Source organism: Heptranchias perlo, chromosome 23, assembly GCF_035084215.1.
Source record: "Heptranchias perlo isolate sHepPer1 chromosome 23, sHepPer1.hap1, whole genome shotgun sequence".
NCBI classification, from domain to species: Eukaryota; Metazoa; Chordata; class Chondrichthyes; order Hexanchiformes; family Hexanchidae; genus Heptranchias; species Heptranchias perlo.
The window spans coordinates 20,149,845-20,165,061 of NC_090347.1; the positions used below are offsets into that span (position 1 = coordinate 20,149,845).

General features: G+C 42.6%; 1 protein-coding gene and 1 long non-coding RNA gene across 2 annotated transcripts in view; one reads left to right on the plus strand and one right to left on the minus strand.

Annotated features, from left to right (window-relative positions):
* The window catches only part of rpl38 (ribosomal protein L38), a 535,859-nt gene that overhangs the window by 484,379 nt on the left and 36,263 nt on the right, over positions 1 to 15,217 (plus strand). The gene's annotated exons all lie outside the window — the stretch shown is intronic.
* On the minus strand, positions 183 to 7,669 carry LOC137341158 (uncharacterized). Its single transcript, XR_010966972.1, has 2 exons — positions 7,233 to 7,669; positions 183 to 1,651 (listed from the first exon to the last, which is right to left on the minus strand). It is a non-coding gene; the product is annotated as an uncharacterized lncRNA (long non-coding RNA).

Here is a 15,217-nt window from a genome sequence, read left to right on the forward strand (position 1 = left end):
TGTCCACAGCAATGTCTGAGGCCTTTGATTGTGTTAACCATTCAGTCCTCCTCCACTGCCTCTCTATTCCTAACTGTCTCAACATCGTCAACACATCTGCACTGGCTCTTCTCGTCACCAGCACCTCCCAAATGATTAGACGTTCTATGCTTGGCTCTTTCTATTCCTCATCTGCATGCTGCTTTTTTAAATTTCAAAATATACTTTATTCCTTAAAATGTAAAGATACACACAGTTTACACACAGTTCAAATAAAGGGCACAAAATACAACACAGCAGTTCAAAGCAATACAGTGCAGATCGTATACACTATGATCTAATTGTTACAATTTTAAAAACACTACATATTTTCTATACATTCTGTACAATACAAGGTGGGGTGGCTTTATACGATGGCCTTTCCCCATAGAGCCTTTGCGTAGGTCGCACCTTGCCTCAGTGCGTCTCGCAGCACATACTCCTTGACCTTCGAATGCGCCAGTCGGCAACACTTGGTCGTGGACAGCTCCTTCAGCTGGAAGACCAGCAGGTTTCGGGCAGACCAAAGGGCCACCTTCACCAAGTTGATGGTCTTCCAGCCGCAGATGATATCTGTCTCGTTATGGGTCCTGGGGTACAGCCGGTAGAGCAGAGCGTCCTGTGTTACCGAACTGTTTGGGATGAGCCGGGACAGATACCGACGCATCTCTTGCCACACGCTCTGCGCAAAGGGGCTGCCCATCAGGAAGTGGACAACGGTCTCCTTCCCACCGCAGCCTCAAGGGCAGCTTGTGGTGCGCTGAGGTTCTGTGCGTGTTGGAAGGACCGCACTTGGAGGGCCTTTGTCACCACCACCCAGGCTACATCCTGGTGCCTGTTAGTCAGTTCCGGTGACACGATGTTCTGTCACATGGCATCGACCGTCTGGTCAGGGGGAAAAAAACGATCGAGTCCACTCTTTCCATTCCTTGCAGGATTCGTGTCGACCACTGTCTGACGGCCTTGTGGTCGAAGGGTTTCCTCTTCGTGAAATTCTCCACCTGGAACAGGTGGGGGGGGGGAGGGGGGGCGGTCCAGCTGGACAGGATGTCCTGCGCCTGCTCAGCCAGTGTGGCCAGACCTAGCCTTCTCTGTATTGGTCAGGTAGAAACTCAGCATGGAGTGGCACTTGGTGTTTGCATACTGGGGCTCTACACACATCCTGAGGCAGCCACACACAAAGGTGGCCATCTGCATTGCTGCCCCTCGGCAATTTCATCTGTCACCGAGGGATGAGTGTCTGTATATCTGCTGATGACACCCCGGTATACGTTTTTTGCCATCACCCTTAACTTCATAACTGCTATTGTGATATCCAACTGCTTATCTGACACCAAGTGATGGAGGAGACAGAACCTTGTATAAAGCCATTCTGTTTGTAAGTTGTGTTGTTACAGACATATGCAAGACTTTTAATCATACAGATAAATAAATATATATACAGTATTTGTGTAACTACTGCTTGGGATTGTATTGGTCATCTGTTGTCCTGAGTGTTGCAGAAGAGGTTGAGAGTAATCGTGCTTGAAGTTGACATCCTGTGCTTTGTTGCCATTCACTGAAGCCTATAGCTTACTGCTGTCATTCAGTAGAGCGTTGAGAAATATTTCCTCACGCAATGGCTCAGTCAATACTAAGGTTAAAATAAATAGGAAGTGTTGGAAACCTGATGAGTTACAAAACCAGTTAAATCCACTGTTGATTATTAGCATTTGCTGTTGTCCAAATAGCTGTAAATTGTACTCTTGTATACTTTCCATACACAATAGATAACAGAACTCTCTAGTTTATGTGAAAATAACCATAATGACATCTGGGCCTGGATTTTTACACTGAGCTGTTTTGGGGGGTGATTTTCCGGATGGGAAACCCTGAAGTTTGTGTTTCCTGGACGTCCTGACGCTTTTGAGGGCAGGACATTTTTTTCAGCGGGTTTCCTGCCCGTCAGACAGCCAGATTGACAGGTTGGCTGCCTGTCGGATGGTAGGTAAGTCTGATGATGTGGGAGAGGGATGGTCAGAGACATGGGGTGGGGGGTGGTTCAGCTGATCGAATGTGTTGGTTCGCGGCAGGCAAGCTTGTTGGGCCTGGAGGAAACTCTCCTGACCCACAATCATTGCAATAAAGGCACTTACCTGTCGATCTGGTCCTTCTCGTCTCCTCTTATGTAGCAAGAATCGGGAGGCTCAGAAATCCCCCCCTCCCTCCCTCCCTCCACCCCCCTCTCCCTCCCTGGCGAATGGGAAAGATACAAAGATCAACAAAGGGTCACAAAACAGATAGTAAGAGCTACAAAAAGAGAGTATGAAAAGAAACTTGCAAGGGATATCAAAACCAATACGAAGAACTTTTTATAGTTATATTAGGAAAAAAGAGGGTGGTCAGGAGCAGTGTTGGCTCCTTAAAAACTGAAAGTAGGGATATTGTCACTGACAATGGGGAAATGGCGGACATGTTGAACAATTACTTTGCGTCAGTATTTACAGTAGAAAAAGAGGATAGCATGCTGGAAATCCCAAGAAAACTAATATTGAATCGGGGACAGGGACTTGATAAAATTAACATAAGTAAAGCAACAGTAAAGAAGAAAATAATAGAACTAAAGAGTGACAAATCCCCAGGACCAGATGGTTTCCATCCCAGGGCTTTAAAGGAAGTAGGTGAGCAGATTGCAGATGCCCTAACTATAATCTTTCAAAGTTCTCTAGATTGGAAAATTGCACATGTCACTCTGCTTTTTAAGAAAGGCGAGAGAGGGAAACTGGGGAATTATAGACCAGTTAGCCTAACATCTGTTGTGGGGAAATTGCTGGAGTCTATAATTAAAGATAGGGTTACTGAACACCTCGAATTTTCAGTTAATCAGAGAGAGCCAGCATGGATTTGTGAAAGGTAGGTCGTGCCTGACAAACCTGATTGAATTTTTTGAAGAGGTGACTAAAGTAGTGGAAAGGGGAATGTCAATGGATGTTATTTATATGGACTTCCAGAAGGCATTTGATAAGTCCCACATAAGAGACTGTTAGCTAAGTTAGAAGCCCATGGAATTGAGGGAAAAGTATGGACTTGGTTAGGAAATTGGCTGAGCGAAAGGCGACAGAGTAGGGATAATGGGTAAGTATTCAAATTGGCAGGATGTGACTAGTGGAGTCCCACAGGGATCTGCCTTGGGGCCTCAATTATTCACAATATTTATTAACGACTTAGATGAAGGCATAGAAAGTCTCATATCTAAGTTTGCCGATGACACAAAGATTGGTGGCATTGTAAGCAGTGTAGATGAAAACATAAAATTACAAGGAGATATTGATAGATTAGGTAAATGGGCAAAACTGGCAAATGGAATTCAATGTAGACAAATGTGAGGTCATCCACTTTGGATCAAAAAAGGATAGAACAGGGTAGACCGCACCTGGAGTACTGTGAGCAGTTCTGGGCACCGCACCTTCGGAAGGACATATTGGCCTTGGAGGAAGTGCAGCGTAGGTTTACTGGAATGATACCTGGACTTCAAGGGTTAAGTTACGAGGAGAGATTACACAAATTGGGGTTGTGTTCTCTAGAGTTTAGAAGGTTAAGGGGTGATCTGATCGAAGTTTATAAGATATTAAGGGGAACGGATAGGGTGGATAGAGAGAAACTATTTCCGCTGGTTGGGGATTCTAGGAGTAGGGGGCACAATCTAAAAATTAGAGCCAGACCTTTTCAGGAGTGAGATTAGAAAACATTTCTACACACAAAGGGTGGTAGAAGTTTGGAACTCTCTTCCGCAAACGGCAATTGATGCTAGCTCAATTGCTAAATTTAAATGTGAGATTGGTTGCCAAAAAGCTATCTTAGGTATTAAGGAATATGAGCCAAAGGTAGGTATATGGAGCTTGATCACAGATCAGCCATGATCTTATCAAATGGCGGAGTAGGCACGAGGGGCTGAATGGCCTACTTATGTTCCTATGTAACAATTCACAAGTGAGGTTTTGTAACATCAACTTAATGTTTTTATTTCATTTCCCCACTGAATACAAAGTTAAATATCAACCAAGGTTCCCGTTCCAAGTAACCATGCTGAAAAATGTGCATATGGCCAGAGCTCTCGCTTATTTAGTGCATTATAGAGGACAAGAATGTCCATTGTTGTTTCGTTGTCGGACCTGAGTTAGTTGTTTGTAGGAGTAGCTTCGGGAAATGGCAGCCTACTTTGCAGACTAGAAAATGCCAAATTGAGTTCGTTGCTCTCAGTCAGGGTATTAGTAGCTGTAATTGGCATCTGTGCTCCTGGGCGGGTGGTGGGGGTTGGGGGAGGGGGAAAGCAGCAGAAGTTTCCATTCCAGCTCACTATCCAGTGATCCCTGCTGGGAAGTGTTCGAGAATAGGATTTACTGCCCTAATTCATTGTTAGGCACTTTTAAGATGTGATAAACTGCAAGTATAAATGGTAAGTATCATGAACGATCTCACTCAGCTTTGATGCCACCAAGAATCAAATAGTTTGCCAAGACTTGCTGTCTAGGCTTACACATAAAGAATGGCCACTTAGGAAAGGTACCGAAAGGTTGCGGAATCTGTGGAACTATATCCCGCCAGGACGTAAGTTGCACATAATAGCAAACTGAGAGGAGGCAGTTGAATCTGAGGAGACAGCTAGGGGCCTACAAAATAAGTTAGATTAACATGTAAGTGGTAGATAAAACTTAATACAGACAATTGTAAGTATTGCATATATGAAGAAAACTGCAGACGTACTTCATGAGTAGTGCTGAAATGAGGATGAAGTTGAAAGGTTTAGGGATATTCATATACTCTGCACTTGTCAAATCACTAAGCAGCAATCAGCAAACCAAATAGAATGCTGAACTACGGTCAAAACTGAGTACGGTTGAAGATGTGCATCAGATGAACTTGTACGTATCTGATTGAACCACACTTTGAATACTGTGTCCAGTTCTGGTTACTGAAACATACAGCAAACATTCAACCCCAAATTCAGAAAAGAACCCCAAGACTGGCCTCTAACATGAAAAAGCAGACAGATTTGGTCTTTTCGGCCTTGAAATTAGGTAAAGGAGAGAAGACCTTGTAGAGTTCTATTAATATAGTAAACCAGGGATGTGCAAGCTTTTTCTTTTGTGGGCTGCATAAATGCATACCATGGAGCCTCAGGAGCCAAATACAAAGTTTAAATGCTTATGTAAGTTTGTAAATATCTCAAATTGCTGATGCTAACAGTTCTTGGTTTTCTGATTGAGGATTAACAGCTCTAAGAGTCCTTTCCATCCTTCCAGGCCCACATAATTTAGAGGACGTATCAACACAAATTGAATTGAGTTGCCTGGGCTTCAAGTGCCAGATTTCCACAAACAGGCCTCGATTGTCTAGGTTTTAAGGAATGGATTGTCAAGGCTCTGGGGCCTTATCTGGCCCTGTGGCCATAGGTTGAACATCCCTGTAATAAATGGTTTAGACATGATGCAGTCGGAACACTATTTCAAGCTAAGCTGTAGCAGTAGGAAAAGAGGGCACAAGTTCAAACCAGGAAATTTAGGACTTCATTCATAGAGTAATGAACACATGGAATAGATATCCAGATAAATTAGTGGAGGCAAACCTACAACCACTTTTTAAAATCATTCTTTGGAATGTGAGTGTTGCTGGCATTTATTGCCCATCCCTAGTTGCCCTGGTGGTGCTAATGCCATTGAATGTCAAGGGGAGGTGGTTAGACTCTTGTTGGAGGTAGTTATTGCCTGGCACTTGTGTGGCGTGAATGTTAATTATCTGAGGAAACGTGAGTGGAGCTGAATACTGTGCAGTCATCAACAAACAGCCCCACTTCTGACCTTACAATGGACAGAAGGTCATTGATGAAGCAGCTGAAGTTAGTTGGGCCTAGGAAGCTGCCCTGAGAAACTCATACAGCGATGTCCTGGGCTGAAATGGTTGGCCTCCAACAACCACAACAATCTTTGTTTGTGCTAGGTATGACACCAACCATTGGAGAGTTTTGCCTCTGAACCCCAATGACTTCAGTTTTGCTAGGGCTCCTTGGTGCCGCACACGGTTGAATGCTTTGATGTCAAGGGCAGTCACTCGTCTTACCTCTGGAATTAAGTTCTTGTATCCATATTTCGACCACGGCTATAACGAGGTCTGGAGTAGAGTGTTCCTGGCAGAACCCAAACGAAGTATCGGTGAGCAGGTTATTTGTGAGTAAGTGCTGCTTGATAGCACTCTTAATTACTCCTTTCATCATTTTGCTGATGTGAGTAGGCTGACGGAGCAGTAATTGGCCGGTTTGGATTTGTGCTGCTGCTTTTGGAAAATTGTCCAGCTATGTCCTGTCCACATTGAATAGATGTGCCAATGTTGTAGCTGCACTGGAATAGCTGAACTAGGAGCACAGATCTTCAGCAATAAAACCGGGATATTGTTGGGGCCTGTCGCCGTTGCTGTGTCCAGGACACTCAGTCGTTCCTTGCTGTCACGTGGCATGAATGAATTGATTGAAGACTGGCAACTGTGATGGTGGGAACCTTAGGAGGAGGCTGAGAAGGATTATCCACTTGGCACTTCTGGCTGAAGATAGTTTCAAACGGCTTAGCCTTGTCTTTTGCACTCACTTGCTGGGTTCCATCATCATTGAGGATGGGGATGCTCATGGAGCTGCCGCCTCCTGTTGGTTGCTTAATTGTGCACCACCATTCACAACTCGATGTGACAGGGTTGCAAAGTTTTGACTTGATCTATTATTAATTATGGGATTGTTTAACTCTGCTTATAACATAAGGAACAAGTAAATGCTGTGATTGGGGAAAGGAGGAGACCTTGAGGTTCTTTGGGAATGGATGAGCTAAGATGGGCTGTTGGCCTTACTTATCCACAACCATCTTGAGGCTAGCAAGTTTAGTGCCCTAGCTCACTCAAGATCCTGGCTATCCAACCTGAGACTGATCTGATCAGTATGGCTCAGTTCTGAACTTGCAATTGTGCTAGTTCCACCTAGGAATCTATCATCTTGCCATATCCTTTCATTCACTGTGTACAAATCAAAACGCTCTTAACATATGCATTCAAACGCAATTATAGCGTTGAGTAAGTTCTCGTTTTATGTCTTGCTCAGTAACCGTACGTGAATGTGTGCAGTTTTCCACGTGGATGTATGTATGTGAGAGTTAAAGGGGAGGAGATGGTGAACTGGCTGAAACTGCGCCACCTACCTCAGTCTAAGTTGTGTACTCTTTCAGAGAGACAGTCAAGAGTCCACGACTCTATCTGCTCCAGTAAGTCCGTGGAGAAATCTGAGAATTGCCCCTTTTTAGGCGCGGAAACGTAACACGGCTTAAGGGGTCGGGATCCCAGGCTCCAGCTTCACAAGGACGAGGTGTCAGCTTCTCTCCCTTACAAAACACGAGGAAGAAACGAAACAGATCGAAGTTCCAAACTCAAATCTCCGAACCGCGATCGATAGGGATATTATTGCAGTTCTTGCCATTTTTAATTATTGGATTACAGATTTAGAGGGTTATCAAATTTATTAACCGGGTGAGTTTGATCGCCTTAGAAAACTCTTATTTCGGTTTCTGTGCAATACTTGTAACATTTTCGGTAGATTCGTCCGGGCATTGCAATCGATTCACTTTGAGCATGATGTCACTGTTTGCCAATGTTAGCTAAGGCGTGTGCTGGAGGAGTTTGGAGTATTTCAGTGGTTTGCCGCCCCCTGTCCGGATATAGAGGTGATGTAGGAACCGATTCTCCGCAGTGCTCAGCAGCTTTTCAATTTTTTTTCCCCAAGGACGTTTTATCGCCAGCTAGTTTGTGTTTTTCCTTTCAGTTAAGAGTTGCGACAGTGTGCTTTCAGTAGACTGTTTTGCTGAATTTTGGTCTCTGGTTGGCCTCGCCGTGGAGACCCGGAGAGGCAATTGCTGCAGTTTGCAATCAGCCAAAACTGCAAAAGGATCGAAGGAGAAGGAATCCGAGTAAACAGTCGGAATTGTAATAGGAATCAACAACAAAATACAGTCTGAATTGTAATAGGGACGGTTGAAACTGAGTCATAGATACCTCCTTCACCAGTTAACAATCGCGTGGAAGTAGTTTCTATTAATGAGCCACTTTGGGTCCCCATGTTACCGCCACAACAGAACGTTAATATGAAAACGTTTTGGGAGCAAGCTGAAACAGTATTTTAATTGAATCGCTCAAAGCGCTTTGCAGCTTGAAACTAAGTAAGTGAGCATTTTTCAGTGTGTTTTCAGATTGAGATGACCAATAAAATTGCTCTTTTTGAGGGTGCGTTGTGTCGACACAAGACCGAACGTCATAAGGGAGCATCTCTCAACTATTCCAAATGAAGTGTTTTAATGCGGCTTGCAATTATATCGCACCTTTTTAGTAAAACATCCGAAGGTGCTTCACGAAGGAGAAACTAATGCCAAGCAGTAGCTGGCGATGAATTGGGAAAAGTGACCAACGGCTTTGACGAGGCTTTTGAAGGCGACCAGAGAAGTTGCAAGCCTGAGGTGTTTAAGAAGTGTTACAGAATGTGTTCATATCAATCTCATTTTGAGAATTTTGAAAATTAATTTGTATTCAAATTAGTCTGAATATAGTATACAATTAATACTTCAAATAAGCTATACTCAGGAACACATGCTTGAGAATGGGATGTGAGGCAGACTGTTGTCAGATTGCTGCATGCACTAGAATCATAAAAAATTTACAGCACAGAAGGAGGCCATTTGGCCCATCGTGTCCGTGCTGGCTGACAAACGAGCCACCCAGCCTAATCCCACTTTCCATCATTTGATCCGTAGCCCTGCAAGTATTTTTTAAATGAGTTGAGAGTTTCTGCCTCTACCACCCTCTCAAGCAGTGAGTTCCAGACCCCCACCACCCTCGGGTAGAAGGATTATTGACCCCTCCGCTAAGGTGAATAGGTCCTTCCTGTCTACTGTATCTCGGCCCCTCATAATTTTGTTTACCTCAATCAAATCACCCCTCAGCCTCCTCTGTTCCAAGGAAAACAGCCCCAGCCTTTCCAATCTGTCATCATAGCTAAAATTCTCCAGTCCTGGCAACATCCTCGTAGATCTCCTCTGCACCTTCTCTAGTGCAATTACATCCTTCCTGTAATGTGGTGACTAGAACTGTGTGCAGTACTCAAGCTGTGGCTTAACGAGTATTTTATACAGTTCCAGCATAACACCCCTGCTTTTATATTCAATGTGTCAACCAATAAAGGAAAGCATTCCACGTGCCTTCTTAACCATCTTATCTACCTGTCCTGCTACCTTCAGGAATCTGTGGACATGCACTCCAAGGCCCCTCACTTCCTCTACACCTCCCAGTATCCTCCCATTTATTGTTTCCCTTGCCTTGTTTGCTCTCCCCAAATGCATCACCTCACACTTCTGCGGATTGAACTCCATTTGCCACTTTTCTGCCCATCTGATCAGTCCGTTGATATCTTCCTGCAGTCTACAGCTTTCCTCCTCACTATCAACCACACGGCCTATCTTTGTGTCATCTGCAAATTTCTTAACCATGCCCCCTACGTTTAAGTCCAAATTGTTAATGTAGACCATAAAAAGCAGAGCCATTGCATAGCTGGCTCACCTGTCACCCTGTAGTTAACATACAATTATCTATTCCTGTACTAAGCGAAACTATGTTTTATTGCTTTGCGGCAATCCCTCTATCAACATAGTGCCATTTTGGCTGTGCCATTGTGGAATGCATTGCCCAGACACGAGGTGCTTTCTGTAGGAGAAAGAAAATTGGCAGTCACCTGTAGCGGTACAAAGTGCCGTTGGTGAAGAACTAGGAACTGGAAGCTGGACAGCCACAGTTGCTGCAGGGCCCAGGGTGAACAGGGAAAAGGGAGAATGTTTATAACTGGTAAAAGATGTTCATAAACCAACCAGAAAAAGAATTTATGTAGAGCCTTTCGCATCCTCAGAATGTCCCAAAACACTTCACAGCCAATTAAATTCTGGTGAATTGTCGTCACTGTTCTAGGCAAATGTAGCAGCCAATTTGCACACAGCAAGGTCCCACAAATAGCAATGTGATAGATAACCTGATGGTTTGTTTTAGTAATGTTAGTTGAGGGAGAAATATTGGCCAGGCCTTTGGTAGTGCTCCTCTGCTCTTTGAAGAGTGCCCTGGAATTTTTTGGGCCCACCTGAGCAGACAGACAGGACTTTGGTTTAACGCCGCATCTGAAAGACGGCACTTCTGGCCGTGCAGCACTGGGAGAAGGGGGTATATTCTGTAGTAGTATTGCATACAGTGAAGCAGCTTATATTTTGTTATGTTTACTCTCTAACAATAATCTATGTAACAGTGGGCCTATGTTTGGGTTGTCCATTGTTCCTGTGAAACTTAGTGATGCCATGGTGTAAAGTAGTTTTAATAGTGATCTTGAGCTCTTGCATAGCACTGCCGTAAGGTTTTCTGTGCATACCTTTCCTACAAGTTTCAAACTAACAATGTGTAAGAATTTGAAATTGCCCTACTACATAATACCTGTGGTCTGCAGTAACATAAAAGCAACCTGCGGACTATTACAGTACCTAAAGTGATGTACTGAAACTGGTCCAGTATCTATTGCCACTTTTACAATAGAGGGATGCAACCATTGTCAGACTATGATTTCTCCTTTTTGGTTGTATTAAAGACTGTAAACGTCACTGTAGATTAATGAAAATATGGGTTTCCAATGTGGCGTCTGCTTAAGGCCAACTGTTTTGGTAAAGTGAATGTTCGGAACTGGTCCGGTGGTTTCTATTATATAGAGCAGCCAAGCATGCCTACAGAGACCAACTTCCAACGAGCATAAAACCAGTAGAGCAGCACATGAAAGCTACTCTTGCAAAACAGGATTTCTTAAACAGATGCTTAAGTGACAAAATAAAATTGGCTTGTTTGCTTTTGGATCGTACTTATGGACAGTCTAGCTTGAAAGACTAGCTAGAGCTACTGCAGTTACAATATAAAGTGAGAATGCCGTACAACAAGAGAAGGTATCCTTCAAGGAACTGTCCCTCACATTAAGTGCTTCCTTGTCATGCACAATATGTCCTGCAGACAATTTTTCTTCAAATTGTTTCAAATGTTTTATGGTTTAAAAGTAGCATGCACATGTGCTGTAGAGGGAACTGACGTCTAATTAGTTGGTCCTTCCTGTGCATCATCAACACAATTAATTTGATACAGTTTGCAGTGTAGAATTGCGTTCAATTCAGATCCCTGTGATCTAGATTGAACTTGGCAAATTTAATTTTCATTCTGTCATTAAGTTGCAAACCTGGTGTGTATTCTGCCATCATCATCCGGCACATTTCAACAGTGATTTTTTTTTCCCTCTTCTCCTCCACCCGCGCACCCCCCCTGTGCTGATTTTCCAAACATTACTTGAACCCTCTGGGGTAGGTGAATACTGAGTGGAATAGAGGTGCTTATTTTCTTTTCTATCCCCTTTCAAAAAGAGAGATTCAATTTCAGCTCATATTATACACCCTCAATCTGCATTGCCTTAAATGCTGTTCTCAGAGGAAGCAGGTTTTCTGTGTGGCCTATTGGTTGGGGAATAGTGCAGGACAGCTTGTGTGTATTTTTTTTAAAAAGGGAAAATTTGAGTGAGCTTTTAAAGTAAGTATAATGGAGACGAAACTGGTGTCCTTTCACTGAATTTATAATCCTAAGAAACTAGATGTGAGATTGTAGTGACTATCATCCACTCCCCTGTTTTGAGGATCCTGTGCAACTGCCTTCTTTCCTTCCAACTGTAATTATAAATTGTGAGATTACTCTTGGAACTTATTAATGTGATTGTATAATGTTATGATCTTTGTGTGAGCTCATAACATTTGAAATCATGCAACATTGCAATAGCTTTTTGTATAAGTAGGGATTTTGACTTGAGTTTTAGCAGGTAAACACCTGAGGCTGACCTGGCATGAGTAATGGGGAAATTCCTGATACTAATGCTTACTAGGTCCTGTCTTTATGAAGGAAGGGGAACACCTATTCCAGTAGTTGTAACCTGAGAAGAATAAGTAGCAATATTGTTATTGGCTAGACTGCATTCACATGATCATGTTATCAGGGATGTGAACAGTCTATTCTTTCATGTAACTGAATCAAACTGACTGCTCTAAAATTTCATTGAAAAAAACTTTCCTGAAAAATGCTTTATTCCTGATTTGAACTCGGTTGTTTGGTTCAAATAATACTGTACTCATTTTCAGCACCTGAACATTGTAATGAAGTTGCTGTGTATGCTTGTAAATAAGGCACTGCAAGCCATGTCATAAAGTAGGCATTTCCCCCAAAAACATACCCCACAAAAACTGTTCCACAATTTAAAAAAAAGCTTAGTAACTTTAAATTTGATTTTGAGCCACTAACAGTTTTTATATCTTTAAATATAGGGTCTACCTTTTGAAATACGTATGCTTACAGTAAATATTGTTACTAAAATAATGTATCTAATACTAGACCAGTGGAAGGGAGGAAACATTTTTTAAATTGCCAGCATTCAGGATTTATTAATTGCACTTAATGTGGTCCCAGCCGGATCCAGTGATGGATGGCTACACCAGTTATGCACCCCTTGCACTTGAGGGAGCAAAGATGAAGGCCATACCAAGGGGAATGACCAGGATGGGAGAGAGTAAATGTTTTATTGGGGACAAGAACATTAAAAGTGGAGGTGTGGGAGTAGTTGAGCAGATACAGCTGCAGAAGTATGATTGCAAATATAGAACCAAAGGCTCGGCAGTTTAAAAGTGACTGTGGAGATGTTTTTCCAGGGGCATATGCAGAAGGAAGTGTGGTTGGAAGGGGTTAGGGGAATGTGTGGTGTGGGATATGAGGAAGGGGTCAGTGATTTCCTTGACTGTGACTGAGACCATGGGAGTAGAGAGATCACAGGAGATGGCAAGATCAAGAGGATGGCTGTGAATATGAGTAGAGTTTACATGGCAGGAGAGGTAAGCATGGAAAGAAACCTATTTATCCTTTTCCTTTTTCTCTATCTTCGCCTTCTCTCCTCCCCCTCCCCTTTTTTTTGGGTGGCACAGTGAGTAAGTACCTTTCATCTGTGTGGATGTGGGTTCTCCTATGGTATCACATCTGAAAAATTGTAAACCAGCATCTAGCCAAGAGTGATACTATAACAGGGGAGTGGTAGACTATGGTTTGTGTCCCTGACTCCAGTACACCCTCTTCCCCCACCTTTATTGTGTCCCTGATCTCTATCACTCTGGAGTAGAACTTTTTTACCTGGAGGGTGGTGGGTTTATGGAATTCGCTGCCCGAATTGGTGGTAGAGGCAAGGACCCTCAACTCTTTTTTAAAAAGTACCTGGACCTGCACCTAAAGTGCTGTAAGCTGCAGGGCTACGGACCAGGTGCTGGAAGGTGGGATTAGAATGGGTACCTGGTTGTTCTTCGAGCAGGTGCGGACACGATGTACTGTATCTTTTCTATGGTGTCCCGCAGAGGCCTGAAATTGCTCCATAGGGAAAATTGGAGTAAGTTGCCTGGTCCACTTCCATGCGCGCCATCACCAGTCCATTTCAGAGCAGACTAAGCACACTCCATGCACTTAGTATGTTACATGGGGCAACCCAAGAAACGGGAAAAGTAAATATCAATTTATTTTGTTTTACAATCAAGCCATCTTAAAAAGAAGTTACCCAATCTGTCAAGATTTCAAAGTGTGTGCTCCTTCACCAAAATTTTGATATGTCGTCAATGCTCAGGATGCACCATGTTTCCTGCAGGCCTTTTTTTGCCTGTGTTTTTTTCTTTTTTTGCTCATCACTCTTCCTTCACATCTTCATGAAATTGAGAGATATATAGGATTACGTAAACTTGACCAACCCAATAAAAGCCAGGTTTGATATCAGAAGAAAAATGCAATCTACCATCTAAAGTATAAAATTTCAGGGAGACATCTATATTGTGTACAAAGAAGCCTAAGCTTAACTCGTCTTTTCTTACTTATACGTTATAACAAATTACTTTTGTGTCCCATTCAGAGAACATTGTGACAATGTCGCAATAGTAACCCTGGAGGAGCAAAAGTGTTTGAGAGTTCAATTCTTGGTTCTGAACTTGTGAATTTGACATTATAACTGGATTCTCTTCTAGATTATATAACTGCCTTTATCTCATCTGTGTGAGTGAAGTCTACTATGGCTTTAGACTGGAACCATAATTGTGACTAATTGAAGAGCAGTTTTATTTTCCGTTCATTAAAATCAGCAGGCCGTAATTAGCTAAAGTTGGTCAGAACTGTTCAAAGTTGAACTGTCTTCCTCAAATTATTGTCTTTCAGTTTTGGAATGTTTCCCATGCTTTTTTGTTGGTAAGTCTTGGAGTAAATAATTTTAGTTCCATTTGGTCCTTGTTCTCCACAATTTTTTGAAGTGGTTGATGAGGATAAAATATTGTCCTCTGAAGATGCAATACAGACTTTTTATTTGCATTTACCGAACTCAATAGCATCTGAAACCCAAGTTACCATTTTTTCTGCTATAGCTTTTAGCTAGAGTCCATGATCCTCTCGAATTACCGAGGTTACCTTGCATGAATTTCTGCATGATGTGGAAATATTGCTCCAAAGTTTGTTTATTTGTGTAAGAGTCATAAGTGGAACCATTTACATTTCCCGAGGATAAATATGCAGTCTTGCTTTATTCCATTAAAGTGCCGACAAAGGCTTGGTGATTTGTAGACATACAGACGTAACATCGATGTTCAATAGCCTCTCCACTGTTAGCTGATCTCAGCTAGAGCTGTAACAGGAGTATTGCAATTGCCTGCACAGTGCCCCCAGCCTAGACATTTGTCTCTTTGTTGTTTGTGGGACCTTGCTGTGTGCCAACTGCCTTCTGCGTTTGCCTACAAACAGTGAATACGCTTAAAAAGCAATTATTTGATTGTGAAGCAGTTTTGCACTGCCTGAAAGGCGCTATATAATTGGTCTTTCGTTCTTTTTACTATTGAGTCTTGAAACCCATTGAATGAATTTATGCAGATTCTCACTGCTGTCCTGTAAGCTTAAGCCCAGAGGTACATAACTTCTGTTTTGGATCAAAATATGAACACGGGGTAATTTTCAACTTACGTACTGGAGTGTAAAACTGACACAAAATCAATGGCAGGGAATATCAGGTGGTGAAAATTAC